This window comes from Wyeomyia smithii, chromosome 3 (genome assembly GCF_029784165.1).
Source record: "Wyeomyia smithii strain HCP4-BCI-WySm-NY-G18 chromosome 3, ASM2978416v1, whole genome shotgun sequence".
In the NCBI taxonomy this organism is placed as follows: Eukaryota; Metazoa; Arthropoda; class Insecta; order Diptera; family Culicidae; genus Wyeomyia; species Wyeomyia smithii.
In genome coordinates, this window is record NC_073696.1 from 207670575 (window position 1) to 207687296 (window position 16722).

Genomic DNA, 16722 nt, shown 5'->3' on the forward strand with positions numbered 1-16722 from the left:
CGTTTCCTGAGAATGATGCAGCTGTCAGCTCTGCAAACTCCTCCTCCTCCAGGCGGCGCTTCTTCTCCCGGAAGATATGTGTTCGCTGCATCTTCTTCTGTCGGTGTCTTACCACATTCTGACGAGTGGCACTGCGCCTCTTAACCGCCCATGCAGCACAGTCCTCCTACATTCGTCGTCGAACCACTCCTTCCGTTGGGTTCGTCCCACATGCCCGATGACGTCCTCCGCTACGCTGTTGATGGCTGTTTCAATTGTGTTCCAGCTCTCCTCGAGAGGACCTTCCTCCAGCTGGTCGTTTTCCGGCAGCGCAGCTTCGAGCGAGTGCGCGTAGTTTTCGGCGACGTTAGGTTGCTTCGGTCGTGCGAGAACTAACCGGAGCAGGCGTCGGTGCCGAATGTTGTTAACAACGGAGAGTTTTGGGCGCATCTTAACCATCACCAGGTGGTCCGAGTCGAAGTCAGCGCTCCTATAGGATCTGACGTCGATGATGTCGGAGAAGTGCCGACAATCAATCAGAACGTGGTCGATTTGTGTTTCCGTCTGATTTGGTGACCTCCAGGTGTACTTGTATAGGAGGTTTTACTGGAAGTAGGTACTACGCACGGCCAACTTGGAGGCGGCAAAGTCCATGAATCTGAGTCCCATTTCGTTGGCCATCTAGTGCGCGTTGAATCCTCCAATCACCGGTTTGTTTTTTTTTTTCTGCTGGCCGACCTGAGCGTTGAAATCCCCATAACGATCTTGATATCATGTTTTGGGCAGTGGTCGTACTCACGGTCCAACTGCGCGTAAAATTAATCCTTGTCGTCTTCGGTACTTCCGAGGTGAGGGCTGTGCACGTTTATGATGATTATGTTGAAGAACCGGCCCTTGATTCCCAACCTGCACATTCGAGGGCTGATTGGCCACCACCTAATCACCCGTTTCCGCATCCCGCCCAGCACTATTAAAGCTCTGGTAGATGACATGACCATCCCCGAACATACGTACCATTGAGCCCTTCCAGCACACATCCTGCAGCGCTACGACGTCAAACCTGCGGGATTGCAATACATCGGAGAGCACTCGAATGCTCCCTTAGAAATTGAGAGATCAGCATTTCCACGACCCGAGTTTCCAATCGTTAGTCCGTTTTCATCGCATGAGTCTGTGCTGATTGTTCCAATCCGAATTTCTTTGTCCCTCGCTCATTACTTGTGAGTGTTTTACGGTGGCGGCTTGTAAGGCCTGCGCACCAACCCCTGCCTCGCCGGCGGACCATCGTGTGCAACATTGTTTATAGTCCCACGTTGGCACGAGGACGGTAATCGGCTGCCCCTAACCTGGAGTACTGACGCCGTTGTGAGCCGCTCCTAACATGGAGGACTTACGCTCGGAAACTCGGATGAGCCCTCCTTTCCTGTCAGCATACTACCTAGTTCCCACCAGGGTTGGTTACCCGATCTTCTCTTGGTTGCTCGTATCCCAGCTGGCATTGCGTGGAGGGTGGGGTTAGGAGCAGTTATGGAAACGAAACGAATATGATGCAATCATCGTTTAATCTCCACATGTACACATCATGAAATGTAAAGACCGCGACTAAACTTGAGTCCTCTCAACACATAATAAAATGATGATAGGGTGCATAGGTTTCTGGGAGAAAACAAACACATGACTAGACTACATCTGCTCTGAAAAGCGATTCGCTCGTTGCGTTTGTCTCTCCATATGCCGGTCATTAGGGGAACAAAAAATAACAGCAGAAGAATATCATGTCGCCTGAGCAGCATCAGAGGTGTGGTGCGGTGAGAGGGAAAGTGTGGGGGAAGGGACTACTTCGACAACGGTTGACCTGAGCGAGAGTAGGAGAGCATACATTGTCATTTTCTTTCTTTTTCTGACAAAAAATCATATTCATGAGTTAGAACATAACAAGATCTGATCGCTCTGTGTAACAGAGACGAATAACTTCATATACCGAGTTGTGCATATTGAGAACCATATATTGTGGTGTACACTAACGACAAGCAATATATCGTAAAAAGGAAAGCAAAGAGAATGAACCGACACCGATATTCGCATACTGACGACGATGTCAACGCATCTTAGGCTTGCTTTATATGTATTCAAAATCGCTAGAGGTGATTTTTTTCCATCGTTGGTTAGGAGCGGCTGGATAAGAGGCTAAGGACCACGTGTGGGGTCTATTTTATTCCTGTAGGTGCACTTGGCACCGATGGTACGCATTATCCAGCCGTTAACCAGCTGTTCACAGCCGTTGAGGCCGTTTAGAAGACATAGTTGACGTGACTTTTGAACGAGAACTTGTCGTCAACTGTAACTCTCAAGAGTCTCAATGATAGCTTTGAGATAATGGTCCAGTCTCCGACTGTGACTGGCACCTGTTGCCTGATTTACGATTATTCACAACAGTGTCCTCCGTCATGTGGTGTACTAACTCCAGTTCCGTGAAGTGCATTCAGTCCTCGACCATATGCAGTGCGTGGTCGTGAACTGGATTTCTCCGATCGATTCGCCGATTCACAACCCCCTCAAGGAACTTTGTCTTTAACACTCCGGCGTTCATGATAGTCTACAATCCCGGGAACCTTCAGTACTCTTGCGATGAATGGGACGCACTTCTGACCATCCTCCGTGTTGTAAACTAGTAGTCGATGCAGTAAGTAATTTTCCAAAATCTTGTATAATGACACCGATGTCTGGAAGCCTTTAACTGCGAGCGCTATGAAGTCCCAACTGGTACTATTGAATGCATTCTTCACGTCAAGCGTAATGATTGCGGGACAGAGAATACCCCTTCTCTTACGCTGGACTGCCATCTCCGTCGTCTTAGTGACGGAGAGAATAGCATCCAGTTTGGATCTACCTTTCTACTTGCCAGACCGTTTACACCTTCTATGTACTTTACCAGTCTTCGGTAATAAGACCAGTTCCTGTCGCCTCCACCTCTACGGGAAAAGGCAGTCATCCAGGTTCCTTTGCAAGATTACCCTGAACAGCCCGTGGCCACTTCAGGGATTCCATCTATTCCCAGTGCCTTGCTCGCCTCAAAGTGAATTTAATAACTCATTCGTAACCATTGCCTCCTCCTCAGTCTTGCCACGACTGCTGTCACTCAAGAATTAGATATCTGGCAGGTTGGCGACTATCTCTGGTCTGTATCGGTACTTGTAAGTGTTACTCCACGGTTTCGTATTGGATACTCGCGAATACCAACCCCTTTGCTCGCTTTTATCGTACTCTTAAACGCCGAATGCTGTACGGAGCACGTTGCATCTGATTAGGCATGATGGCGTCATACCCCCGCGATAGTGTGGTAACTACTAACTAACCAAATGGCCTTCTCAAGCTATCTTTCCAGTTGATCCAAGGACATTGCAGCAGAGAAAGTACCGGGCAAATCCGCCTGCATCAACTAGCTTGGAGTATTGGAACCGAGCTGTGACAATTCATTACCTTGATTCTCTTGTAATCTCACTGGAAATACGGTTCGGTGCAGATAGTGCACCTACGGGTTGCCCTTGCTGCATCCCGCTAACGTAATACACATGTCGTTGGAAGAGTTCAAGCGCAAAACCGAAGCTTTCGTAATTTTTACGAAACTGACAATGATTGTTGTATGAGAGTTCGACTGTTGGGAATTGTACGATGGTTGGTTATAATTTCGGCTGAGCAGTCTTGAATAAGTAGAACGATCTGGTTTTTTACTGTCCGACGTTTCGTCACTGATCAGTGACATCTTCAGGGGAAACTGTTGGTGTTTATTAGCGATTAGTGTCTGTTTTAATTCTTAAATTTGTTAACAATTGATAAGAGTTTATCTAGTTGTCTGTGGTTGAGTTGTCTGTGACTTACATAATTCTTGTTCGTTCCTTGTCTGGATGCTTTTTAGAGCTTATCGTCAACATTAATTGGGGCGATTCGGGGTACATTCTACAATATTGGTGTTCATAAAAGTCTATGGTACAATTTTTCTCTTATAAATATTTTAAACAAACTTACAAATCTCTTTGCTGTGGACCTATTGCGATGGCGGATGGTAACGTTATGGAGAGTAGTTGGGATTCGTGGGGGTAGGAAATCTGTGTTACTTGTGGTGAGATTCGAAAGACAGGGACAGAGAAGGAACTAGTTGGCTGGTGCATTGGTATTCGGTATGAGACTCGACAGCACAGCTGCGTAAGCTGTGTTGAGTCCATCGAGATCGACTCGCTTATTGACAGTATTGGGCGTGTTGTGTATATGACACATTTCTAAGAATGGTAGAATATGGGTGCGGTTGCTATGGTCGATAATAGTGGTTCGACTGAAGTCAAAGCTGTGTTTGTGTTGTATACAGTGGTTAATGAGTGCCGTTTTCTCTTTTAACTCGTCCAGCTCTCGTTTTGCTGTAGCTTGTTTACGTTAGATTTGTGTCCTGCTAATCGCATATTAAGTCTGTTCTGAGTCATTCCGATGTATCAACTGTTGCAGTCGCTACAGGGAATTTTGTAAATAATGTGGCTGTGCTCTTCTTTTATTTTTAGATCTTTGACTACCGTGTGTAATTGGGAAACCGTGTTGTGCTGTCTGCTGCTGATAGTGATGTGTGCATAGTCGGGAGTTAATATCTTCTTGAGTCTTTCAGTGAGTTTTGGGACATAAGTTACTGATCGATATGTTGGCTGTTGTGACTGTGATGTTGCTGCTTTTGTGCTTACTTGGTGCGGTATCGGCTGGCTCGTTTCACCTTCGGTGGCTGATGCTTCGTTGGATGATTGGCTCGGAGTAGTATGCTGTTGTGTGGTGCTATGCTGTATGTTGAGTAGATGTGTTGGCTGGTTTGCTGTTTCTCCTGTGGTTGATGCTTCGTTGGATGGTTGATTCGGAGTGGTATGCTGAGGGCTGGTACTAAGTTGTATGCTGATTGGTTGCTGTGGTGTTATGTGGGCGAGTTGATTCGTTGGTGGCTGGGTGACGATTGGATCTTCACGTTTGGTGTTGTTTTTCTGTGCTCTATGTTGCAGTAGTCGACTGATTAAGGTTTTTGGGTAACTGTTTTGTTGATGTAGTTTATAGATGATTGCTTTTTGTTCTTGGTAGGTGCTTGTTGTGGAGAATGTTGTTACTCTGTTGATGAAGTTGCAGGCTGTATTGATTTTATATTTCAGTTGGTGGAACGAATTGTAGTTCAACATCCTTCCAGATGCGATTGGCTTTGCGTACCAATCTGTTGTTAATGTTTGGTCGTCTTTCCTTACTATCATCAGGTCTGAAAATGGTAGATGTTGGTTTTGCTCGGTCTCCAGGGTGAACTGTATTCTTTTTTCCTGGCTGTTGAACACATTCAGCACGATTTGGCTCGAATTTTCCGGTATGGCTAGAATCAGATCGTCTACGTATTTTTCAATAAACGGAACACGGAAGGGGAGTGAGTTTATTGCGCTTTCTCTCACTGAGTCCAATACTATGTCAGCGAGAATTGGTGATAACGGGCTGCCCATTACGGTACCATGTATTTGAGAGTAAAATATGTTTTTATAGCGGAAGTAACTGGAATCCATGCAGAATTCTACTATCTCAAGAAACAAATCTAAATTTATATTCGTTATAATTTCCTTTCATCTTTAAATTATCGTTTTTGTTACCAGAGCTCTAGGAACGTTAGTAAAGAGTGTTACTACGTCCAGAGAGATTAGTATGTATTTTTCAGGTAGTGTTGTACGGTTAATTTCTTCGCAAATCTCGAACGAGCTTTTGGTGCTGTATTTATTGCTTAATGATATTTGGAGAATTTCTGCCATAAATTTGGATAGTTGGTATGTTGGTGACGTAATGTTGGGTATCACAGGGCGTATTGGAAGGTTGGTCTTATGGGCTTTCGGCTGGCCATATATCCTTGGGCAACTGGCATTGTATACAGTTAGCTGTCTCGAGGTTTTTTTGTCAATTAGGTCTAGATTGAAAAGTCGTTTCACTATATTATTGTTTTTGGTCTGAATACTGCTAGTCGGATCTCTCGGTAGTCTTTTGTAGGTTGCTTGGTCGGAGGTTAGTTCTGTCATTTTATCATGGTAGTCATTTGCATACATTATTACTGTCCTATTTCCTTTGTCAGATGATAGTACACTTATTTCTGGGTGGTTTTTCAGGAATGTTCTGGTTTTATTGTATGCGTGTTTTATAATATGCGATTAGCAGGACACAAATCTAACGTAAACAAGCTACAGCAGATACTCAGTGCCAGCACTAACACAAAACGAGAGCTGGACGAGTTAAAAGAGAAAACGGCACTCATTAACCACTGTATACAACACAAACACAGCTTTGACTTCAGTCGAACCACTATTATCGACCATAGCAACCGCACCCATATTCTACCATTCTTAGAAATGTGTCATATACACAACACGCCCAATACTGTCAACAAGCGAGTCGATCTCGATGGACTCAACACAGCTTACGCAGCTGTGCTGTCGAGTCTCATACCGAATACCAATGCACCAGCCAACTAGTTCCTTCTCTGTCCCTGTCTTTCGAATCTCACCACAAGTAACACAGATTTCCTACCACCACGAATCCCAACTACTCTCCATAACGTTACCATCCGCCATCGCAATAGGTCCACAGCAAAGAGATTTGTAAGTTTGTTTAAAATATTTATAAGAGAAAAATTGTACCATAGACTTTTATGAACACCAATATTGTAGAATGTACCCCGAATCGCCCCAATTAATGTTGACGGTAAGCTCTAAAAAGCATCCAGACAAGGAACGAACAAGAATTATGTAAGTCACAGACAACTCAACCACAGACAACTAGATAAACTCTTATCAATTGTTAACAAATTTAAGAATTAAAACAGACACTAATCGCTAATAAACACCAACAGTTTCCCCTGAAGATGTCACTGATCAGTGACGAAACGTCGGACAGTGAAAAACCAGATCGTTCTACTTATTCAAGACTGCTCAGCCGAAATTATAACCAACCATCGTGGAAACTGACAATTTTGTTGGAGAGGTGGAAGTCTGGTATCAACATTGTAGCCGCATGAGAGCAGACCGTTAGACCTTGGAAGAGCTGGATCTTATAGACCTGCTTGCGTTCTCTCTTTTCTGCGACTGTGAAGGCAATTAAAACTGCACTTGGTCTAAACATGGCCTGTACAACATGCACGATTGCACGCTCGTTCAGCACATTTTGTCGAGCGAAAAGCTGACTGAGGTCAACAACGGTTGAACAGCGGTTTAGTGCTCTCTGCTTGCTAAGTGTTTATCGGCAGATCTGCCGTGGGCTGAGATTTTGACGTGAGAGTCTAGTTTGCCATGCGTACTGATCTGTAGTAGGCAGCAAGTATTTGGCATTGCAGCGGCAGCACTCCACAAGCATGGTATACACTATTCTATTTCGTTTTCGTAGTAAACTACTAAACTTGTCAACTTCTTGGCTAAAAAAGACGAGCAGTCGTTTTCGGGGGGATTGTAGATCACCATTAGTAATATCCTATGACGATTTACTCGAAATTCCATCGCTAAACATTCAGTTTTGTCCGCTGAGCCCGTAGTAAGCGTAGTACCAAAAACTTTAGAGCAGTTTAGATGCTCCCGATGGTAAACGGCGTTACCTTTGCCCATGGAAGTCATTTTGTTCAACTTTGAGCTGTGCTCAGTCAGTAGTAACGCACTGTAAGTTTTAACAGTGAATTTGAGAATTACTGTAAGATATTCATCAACCTTGTACTTATGTTTCATGGAAAACTCCCGGTTCGGAAATTTGCGGGGTAAATAAGAACAATGTCATAGAAAATATTTTTACCCATAAACAGGTAGTTTTATGTAAAAAGATACCTGAAACATGTACATTCTCAGCCTATCTTGGCCAGGACTTACAAACAAAAAAGTTGAAAAACTTACAAACAACCGGATCCACTTCGCCTGATGCAAACTGCAATAATGTTACGTGCAAAAAACTGACCTTCCGTCGTAGGTTCGAGTCTCGACTCGGAAGCAGTGTTGTTAGGCTCGCTCCTAAGCAGCATGCAACAGCTCATGTGAGACCAGAGTTGCCAATAAAACTTTCGATTTAACTGGAAAAAGGCTGAAGAAAAAACTGGAAAAACTGGATTCCAATTTTTTTTTTTTCTTCTTCTGGAACTGGATTCCAAATAAATTGAAAAAAGAGCAAAAAAAATGATTGTGAGATTGCTTTTCTGTTATGGGGACTGAATCCAGTGTCAGTTTTTTGTACAAAAACTAAAGAGATAACTCTCCGCAAAAAATTACTCGTTTTAATCAGAACTGTTTGGTACCGGCCTACACTTTATTAAAATTATGGACTGAAAAATTTCATCTAACAGCTGCAAAATTTAAAATTACGCAATCAATCTATCTCAAAATTAAGAAAATAAAGCAACATTTTCTTCCGTTACATTTGTGAATTTTAAATTTCAATTATTTCTGACTTCGCTAACTTTTGGTATCTAATTCTTCTAACATTTTTTTAACTTCTACGCAACAGAAAATAAACAGAAATAAATTTTTTTCATGGTCTGGTAAAATCTATTCGTTTGGTTTCATTTCAACCATGTTATGCAGTCTTTAATTTGACCGTGTTTCGTGTGAGAAGATAGAATACTGAAAATTTACGTTTTGAAAATAGTTCCGAAAATCATTCGGAGCTTCAGTGAATGAAAAACTGGACAAAACTGGCAAATATCTGAAAAAACTGGAAGATTTTGGGTATAAACTGTTTGACTAGATCATTTTAAAAAATCTGGAGGAATCCAGTTTAAACTGGAACATTGGCAACCCTGTGTGAGACTCTCGTTGCTACCGCTATCACACAGTGGAGAATTCTCCATTCGAGCTATTTCTCGTTCTTTTTCGCTTTTTTTGCTCGCATTCGCTCTCCAGCCGAAGACTATTGTTTCTAGTTGCAGAGGGACAAAAAAATAATAGGGTATCGACCTACTTCGGCATCGGTTTGTTTCGGCTGGTTTTGCATCTGCTGTAAAAAACTTACCAAAGCAGTCCAATACCCTACACGTGCCAGTATATGCGAAACTTTACATATTCTTCGCCACACTGTCGGCTGTCGGTGCATGAAGCAGAAGCGGGTAGATGAAGAGAGCATTTTCGAGCACAGTTTTTCAAGTACTCCTCCTATCCGAGCAATTTAGTCGAGTACTCCTACTCGCTGGCAGGAACCCGCGTACTCTTTTACAGACGCTGAGTAGCAATACAAAAGAGTTTGTTCGTATCAGTGCGTGCTTGCTGATACTCAGGGGAATGTATGAAGAATAGCGAGTATCTTGGAAACGTGTGTGCAAAAGACTTGAGTAGCGTAGCATATGTCTCGGTCTCAAGCGGGAAGGAGGAGGAAGGTTTTGCTTCTCGCTCGCTTTGCAACGCTGCTCGGGAGAGACTGTTAGTGTCAGTAAGATCTTACTGCCATTGTCCTGTACACTTAACAGTTGGCTGCGAAGTCTATGTATAATAAACATATAATAAACAGTAGATCGAGTTCAAAATCAGAATGTAGTACCAAGGCTTTGCTTTTTATCAATAAAGAAAATGCAGTTGTTTTTTTTTCAAAATAAAATCAAAATTGTTCATCAGAACAGGAAAAATGCAGTCGATTGATGAATATTTCTATTCGCTCCACTGCGGGGCGAATAGAAAATATGTTACCTTTTTGACGTAGAACTGCGTTTTACTTTAGCATACCACACAGGGGTGCAAACTGAAAAACTGGGACGAAATTTGTCCCTTTTCAAATGCTTATAGGTCGGTTGGTTTTCAACCGATTTTCTTCATTCTTGCAGCAATCGATTGGAAAATTATACACGCATCTGCCCAAATGCAAAAAAATGTTGTTTGGATCTACGAACTATTGCACTATTGAAAATTGTCAAGCCTTGGTGAAATAAAAATAACGTCCTCTGATTGGTCGCTTGCTTGCTGTGTGTGTATGATATGGTATCATGTGTGTATGTGTGTATGTGTGTATGATATGGTATGATGTGTGTATGGTATAATGATATGGTAGGATGTGTGTATGTCTATGATATGGTATGATTTGTGTGTGTGTGCGGCGCGATCTGCTAACTGCTGAATCCGGTTCACGAAATTCACAACCCTTCATTAGTAGACATTATAACTCATTACACAAGTAAAAATATTGGTTTTATCAAAGTTTTATAGCGCTCAATACAGCCAAAAAAGCGCTATAAAACTTTGATAGTTTATAGCGCTCAATACAGCCAAAAAAGCGCTATAAAACTTTGATAAAAACAGTTGTGTTACTAGGGTAATGAAACACTCAATGCATTTGTTAATAGTGTACGTAGTTCTACGTCACTTATGCGGTCGTGTCTTGGATACAACCTCCTACTTTTTTCAATAAAGGAATGCACTATTCAGTTATAAAAATGGTATTTACACCCTTGATAGAGAAAGATTAGACCTATGTTTCAAAAATTTAATATTCGTTATAGAGATTACAGTATTTTTTTTACAATGAAAAATATAACAGAGATTGTTTCTATTCACCCCTTTTTTACGGTACTGTATTGACACAGCAACACGTTGCGTCGATTTGTACCCTGGGTACTATATGCCTACTGCTATGCACAGGATTTTAATTCATAACTATAGAATTAGTCAAACCGCTATCTCTACCTACAGAAAGGATGACCGAAGAGGTAGGGATACCATCCGTCCTGATTTAGCAGGACATGTTTTGATTTTGAGACCCTGTTTTGACGTCCTGATTTATTTTTCATTTTCTGGCATTTGTCCTGATTTTTATAAGGTTTTCAATTTTGTAGTGTGATAATAATATGCAGAATTTTTCAAAATCAATAATTTTTTGATTCTAGAACACAACGGTCACTACGGACAATTTTATTTTTAGTTGAATCTTAGTTAAGTGACGAGAGAAATCTTTTAGGTATTGTAACCGTTAAAGATTTGGCTTAACGGGGGACTCTACTCTGTAAGGTCGAAAATAATTTTTTTTTTCAATGTTTAGAGTAAAGTAAGGTGTTTGGCTATTTTTGCTATTAATTAAGGTTCATGTGAAGATTTATCTTGCATGTCGTGGTTGCACATATAGTGTATTAAGTTGTTGGCAGCTGGGAACGTGAATGCCCTCCCTAAATCGGAGGTAGGTTTTTCTCAGCAAGTACTGAACCGATTTGGCTGAATTTTATTTAGCATGTAAGAATGGATCTCTAACTTGGTACATAGCCGTTTTTGAAATTGAAAAAAATAGACAAAACGGCGGCCATTTTAGTAAAAAATTAGCTTTTTCATAAAAAAAATCACTTTGAAAATCATAAAAAATTGAAAAAAAATTTAATTTTGAAAAACGGCTATGTAACAAGTAAGATAATCCATTTTTATATGCTGGAAAAAAAAATCAGCCAGATAGGTTCAGTAGATGCTGAGAAAAACTCACCATAAGTTAAAAAACATGGTTCCGCGAAAAACGCTGCCATGCTATACACTAAAGTCGCTTTTTACGCGGGGGATACGTACCGCCTAAAAAAACCGCGTAAATTCCGGAATCTGCGTAAAAAAACCGCGTAAATTCCGGAATCCGCGTTAAATAACGCGTAAATTCCGGAATACGCGTAGAAAAAAAACCTGCAATTCAAGTGAAAAGAAACGTAAAACCGCGCAAAAACTAGTACCACGTAAATTCCGGAATCCGCGTAAAAAAAACCGCGTAAAAGAAGCCGCGTAAAAAGCGACCTTAGTGTACTAACTATACTTGCACACACGACACACAAAATACATCTCCAAACATACCTTAATCAATATCCAAAATACCCGAACACTTCATTTCACCCTAAACATCCAGAAAAAATCACATTTTTTATTTTTCGACTTCCCAGTCAGTCCCATCTAAACGGTAAGTTTAATTTGAAAAAGTTTTCATGTTCAGCACATCTGCCTATACATTCAAAACTGCTTAATAATATTAGATCGTTTGAGATGTATGTTGAACAAGTAGAGAAGTATTTCGGTGTTTTTGAAGTGCAAATCACATTTAACGTGGTATATTATTTTAAACTTCGAAGAAAAGCTTAGCTCAAATTTGTACCGAAAAAAGGTGTCCTGATTTCTAATTTCAACCAGAGATATCCCTACGAAGAGGTTCAAGAGAAAGGTAATAAAAAATTTAACATGCCCGAAAGCATTTCACTCGCAAAAGCAGTTGAGAAAATACTAATCATAATACAATCAATCATTTCTGAAGTAGAATACTTCTCTCGGGAAGTTCGGCTACATAGGGATGTGGAATGAAAACCTAAAACCGGAAAAAGTGAAAAACATGTCCAATATTAAATGCTAATAAATCGGTTAGTATTCGATGGATTTACTTCGTCTTTGCAGCAATAGATTGGAAAATCTTCTAAGATTCTTCCCAAATGAAGATAATTGTAATTTTATTATTCAAACTATTGTACTATTGAAAATTGTCTAGCCTTGTCAAAACGAAAAATTCGACCTTTGATTGGTCGTTATATGATTGCTTCCCAATCACGGTCGACAGAATCATATATAAGAGCCTGTTTCAGCCGAAGCCGCTCATAATACAGGGGATAGTCAAAATAAGTAGGATAGGCAAAATTTTGATGAAATTTGAAATGCTGTAGCTTTGCCAAATGTTATTCGATTTTAATAAATCGAACACCATTGAACTGGAAAACTTTTGAAGTTTCATTTTCTGACCTCAGATCTGGCCTAGGTCACCGGATGTAGGAAATATTCCTGAGTTCTGGTAGGCATGTCAAACCTGCTAATTTTTGGATGGATTTGGTAAAGGGTTACCTGATAAAAATGCTTATTTGCATCATTGGCATAGATGATAAAATCATTTCTGAAGCAAATGGTTAATCAAGATCCGGAATCGGCCTAGAACTCATCGAGAAATGGCTATTTTTCATCCGGAAGTCCTCAGAGGAACCTTTAGTAGGGGACATTAACGTTTTCGCACCAAATATAGCGTGTGACACCTCTATCTTCAGGATTTTTCATCAGGAATCTTTCAAAAGACATAATTTTGAATATAGGCTTTATTGGCCACTTCCGGAACGACCTAGATGCCCCGAAGGAACTCGTTGTGAGGGAATTTCCATTTCTGCATCAAAATATAGTATGCGACACCTCTATCCTTAGGATTTTTCATCAGGAATAATCCAAAAGACATATTAATTGGCTATATAAATTCTCCCATTACGGGTTCATCCGGGGCATCAGGATCGTTCCGTTTGTGGCCAACGAAGTCTGTATTCAAAAATATGTCTTTTGGATGATTCCCGATGAGAAATCCTGAATATAGAGGTGTCACGCGCTATATTTGATGCAAAAATGTAAATGTCCCTTACTAAAGGTTCCTCTGAGGACTTCCGGGTGAAGAATAGCCATTTCTCGATGAGTTCTTGGCCGATTCCGGATCTTGATGAACCATTCGCTTCAGAAATGATTTTTTTATCTATGCCAATGATGCAAATAAGCATTTTTATCAAATAACCCATTACCAAATCCATCCAAAAATTAGCAGGTTTGACATGCCTACCGGAACTCAGGAATATTTCCTACAACCGGTGATCTAGGCCAAAGATGAGGTCAGAGAATAAAACTTCAAAAGTTTTCCAGTTCAATGGTGTTCGAATTATTAAAATCGAATAACATTTGGCAAAGGTACAGCATTTCAAATTTCATCAAAATTTTGCCTATCCTACTTATCTAGATAGCGACAACAGCAGTCCTCCCTTAGAAGCAGCAGTATCAGTGCAGTGGATACCAGCGATAGCGGATAGCAACCACAGCTGTGGCATAGCCATGGATAGCGCACTAGTTGCAGCGGATCTCAGCATCGATAGCAGCTGGGCCAGCTGATGCAGGGGCAGAGGATACTAATAGCAGCGTATAGCGGTCACAACTGTGGCATGACTACGGATAGCGTAGCAGTTGCAGCGAGTTTCAGCATCGATAGTTACATAACCAGTTTATAAATTAACGATATCTTAAAGGGGCATGTCATCCGTGGGCATGCCCAAACATATCTTTGAATAAATGGAGAAGATTATTTCTCTGTTTCCCCACCACTTTTTTTTAACCCTTAATAAGGCCGTGAAAACTACGCAAAGAACCTACATATACTTCAATAAAACGTATTCCTTACAGAAGGAACAACACAAATATACCTTTGTTAAAAAACTAACTATTGAATCAATTGAAAAAATTGGTGGCAATATAGTTGCCACTGCCCGTTAACCCCAAAATCATTGGTGGCAATATAGTTGCCACAGCCCGGTAACGCCACGATGTTGGTGGCAATATAATTGCCACTACCCGTTAACCGCACAAACGTTGGTGGCAATATAGTTGCCACTGCCCGTTAACCCCAAAAACGATGGAAGCATTTTTTTGCATCTGCATTGTTAGTTTGTTTTTTTGTAATTATAAAAATAAAAAATCATAGTAATTAAAATGTAACAGTAGGACTTCATTTATTTTGCATGGAAAAGATCATAGTAATGGGTTTTTCGAGTGGTATCCAGAAAATATTTTTAGGAAAAAAATTTTAATTTGTCGTCCAATACACCATGTATTTTGAACGAAAAAACTGCATAGTAGGGTGTCCCAAAAAAAATCGATGTTGAAAAAGTCAAGGTGCTCAGCTCTAAATTGAAAGATAATGCCTTTAATAGCATTTTTGTAGAACATTTCGACTTTCTAAAAAATTGTTATCAGGTTGCCCAAACGTGATTTATGAAAAAATTACTTTCTTCAGCTGCAAACCCACTTTTGTACACTTTTTTCAATTTTGTTCGATTCCTAAATTTTTCCATATATTTTTTTATTTTGGTGGGGTTGGTTTTGAATATTTAACATGGTTCAGTTCAGCATTGCATTAAGTTTTTTGACTCCCAGAGCCCATTGAACATCACAAAAAAAAATTTTTTTCTCATAATTTTCAGATAAAACCCTACAAAAAACAAATAAAAATAAATTGTGATCAAGAACTGAAATTTTCATTGCAAAGCGGGATTTACGACAAAAGTTTACATGCAAAAAGATACTTGATATCTTATCGGGGAGCTGAGATATTGTCATTTTTATATGTGATGGAAAACTATGCATTTTAACAAATATGTTGAATAACTGTTTCATTTTGGGAGATAAAAAATAACAATGTTCAGAAAACAAATGCATTTTTAGATGGCTGATAACTTAGTAGAAGGTTTAAAAATTCGGAAAAATTTGCGAAAAAGTTAGAACGGAAATTGTGATTTTTAGTGCCTTCTCATATATAAGAGATATATAAGAGATAGAAACATGATGTCTTCGGTAAAGTTTCTTGTTTTAATATAACCTAAAACTTTGTCGAAGACACCCAGCGTCTATCTTATTCTGATTAAAAAGTGAATTTTTTGTCTCACTCATAGGTGGATTGATCACCCATCTTTCTACATTAAAAGATGCCTTTTTGAATATCCTGAAACTCCTCCAAACATATCTTATGGCTATAATCATCATTTGAATCTTTGAGGAAATCCATTGAGGAAATTATACGCATAAACGGTAAAATAAAATACTGTGCAATGGAGATATTGAGCTTTAGTGGCATTTTGGACAAAATGCATAGTTTTCCATCACATGTAAACACGCCAATATCTCAGCCCCACGATAAGATATCAAGGATCTTTTTTCATGTAAATTTTCGTCTTGAATCCCGCTTTGCAATGAAAATTTCAGTTCTTGATCAAAAAATTTTTTTATATGTGTTTTGAAGGGTTTTATCTGAAAATTATGAGAAAAATTCACTTTTTTCGTGATGTTCAATGGGCTTTGTGAGTCAAACAATTGAATGCGATGCTGAACCAAACCATGAAAAGTATTCAAAAACAACCCCACAAAAATAAAAAAAATATATGGAAAAAATTAGGAACCGAACAGAGTTGAAAAAAGTGCAGAAGAGTGGGTTTGTATCTGAAAAAAGTTATATTTTCATAAAACACGTTTGGGCAACCTGAAAACAATTTTTTAGGAAGTCGAAATGTTCTACGAAAATGCTATAAATAACATTATCTTTCAATTTAGGGCTGAGCACCTTCACTTTTTCAACATCGATTTTTTTTGGGACAGCCTACTGCATAGTCTAACACAGTAGGTCCTGAATAGAAAGTTCCTAATGAAAGTGAAAGTACTTACCAATTTGCTGGATTTTCTCCAAATTAAAAATGAATGTCCTGAAGACGGTCTAAAATCGCAGTTTGTTGACATAAAAATGATACCAACATGAATATTCTACACTTCTAGCAGTCTTAGAAAAAACTGAAGTATTCTAAAACACCTGTAGAAGTCTTTGGTTGAGTCTTTAGTGGCATTTTGGACAAAATGCATAGTTTTCCATCACATGTAAACACGCCAATATCTCAGCCCCACGATAAGATATCAAGGATCTTTTTTCATGTAAATTTTCGTCTTGAATTCCGCTTTGCAATGAAAATTTCAGTTCTTGATCAAAAAATTTTTTTATATGTGTTTTGAAGGGTTTTATCTGAAAATTATGAGAAAAATTCACTTTTTTCGTGATGTTCAATGGGCTTTGTGAGTCAAACAATTGAATGCGATGCTGAACCAAACCATGAAAAGTATTCAAAAACAACCCCACAAAAATAAAAAAAATATATGGAAAAAATTAGGAACCGAACAGAGT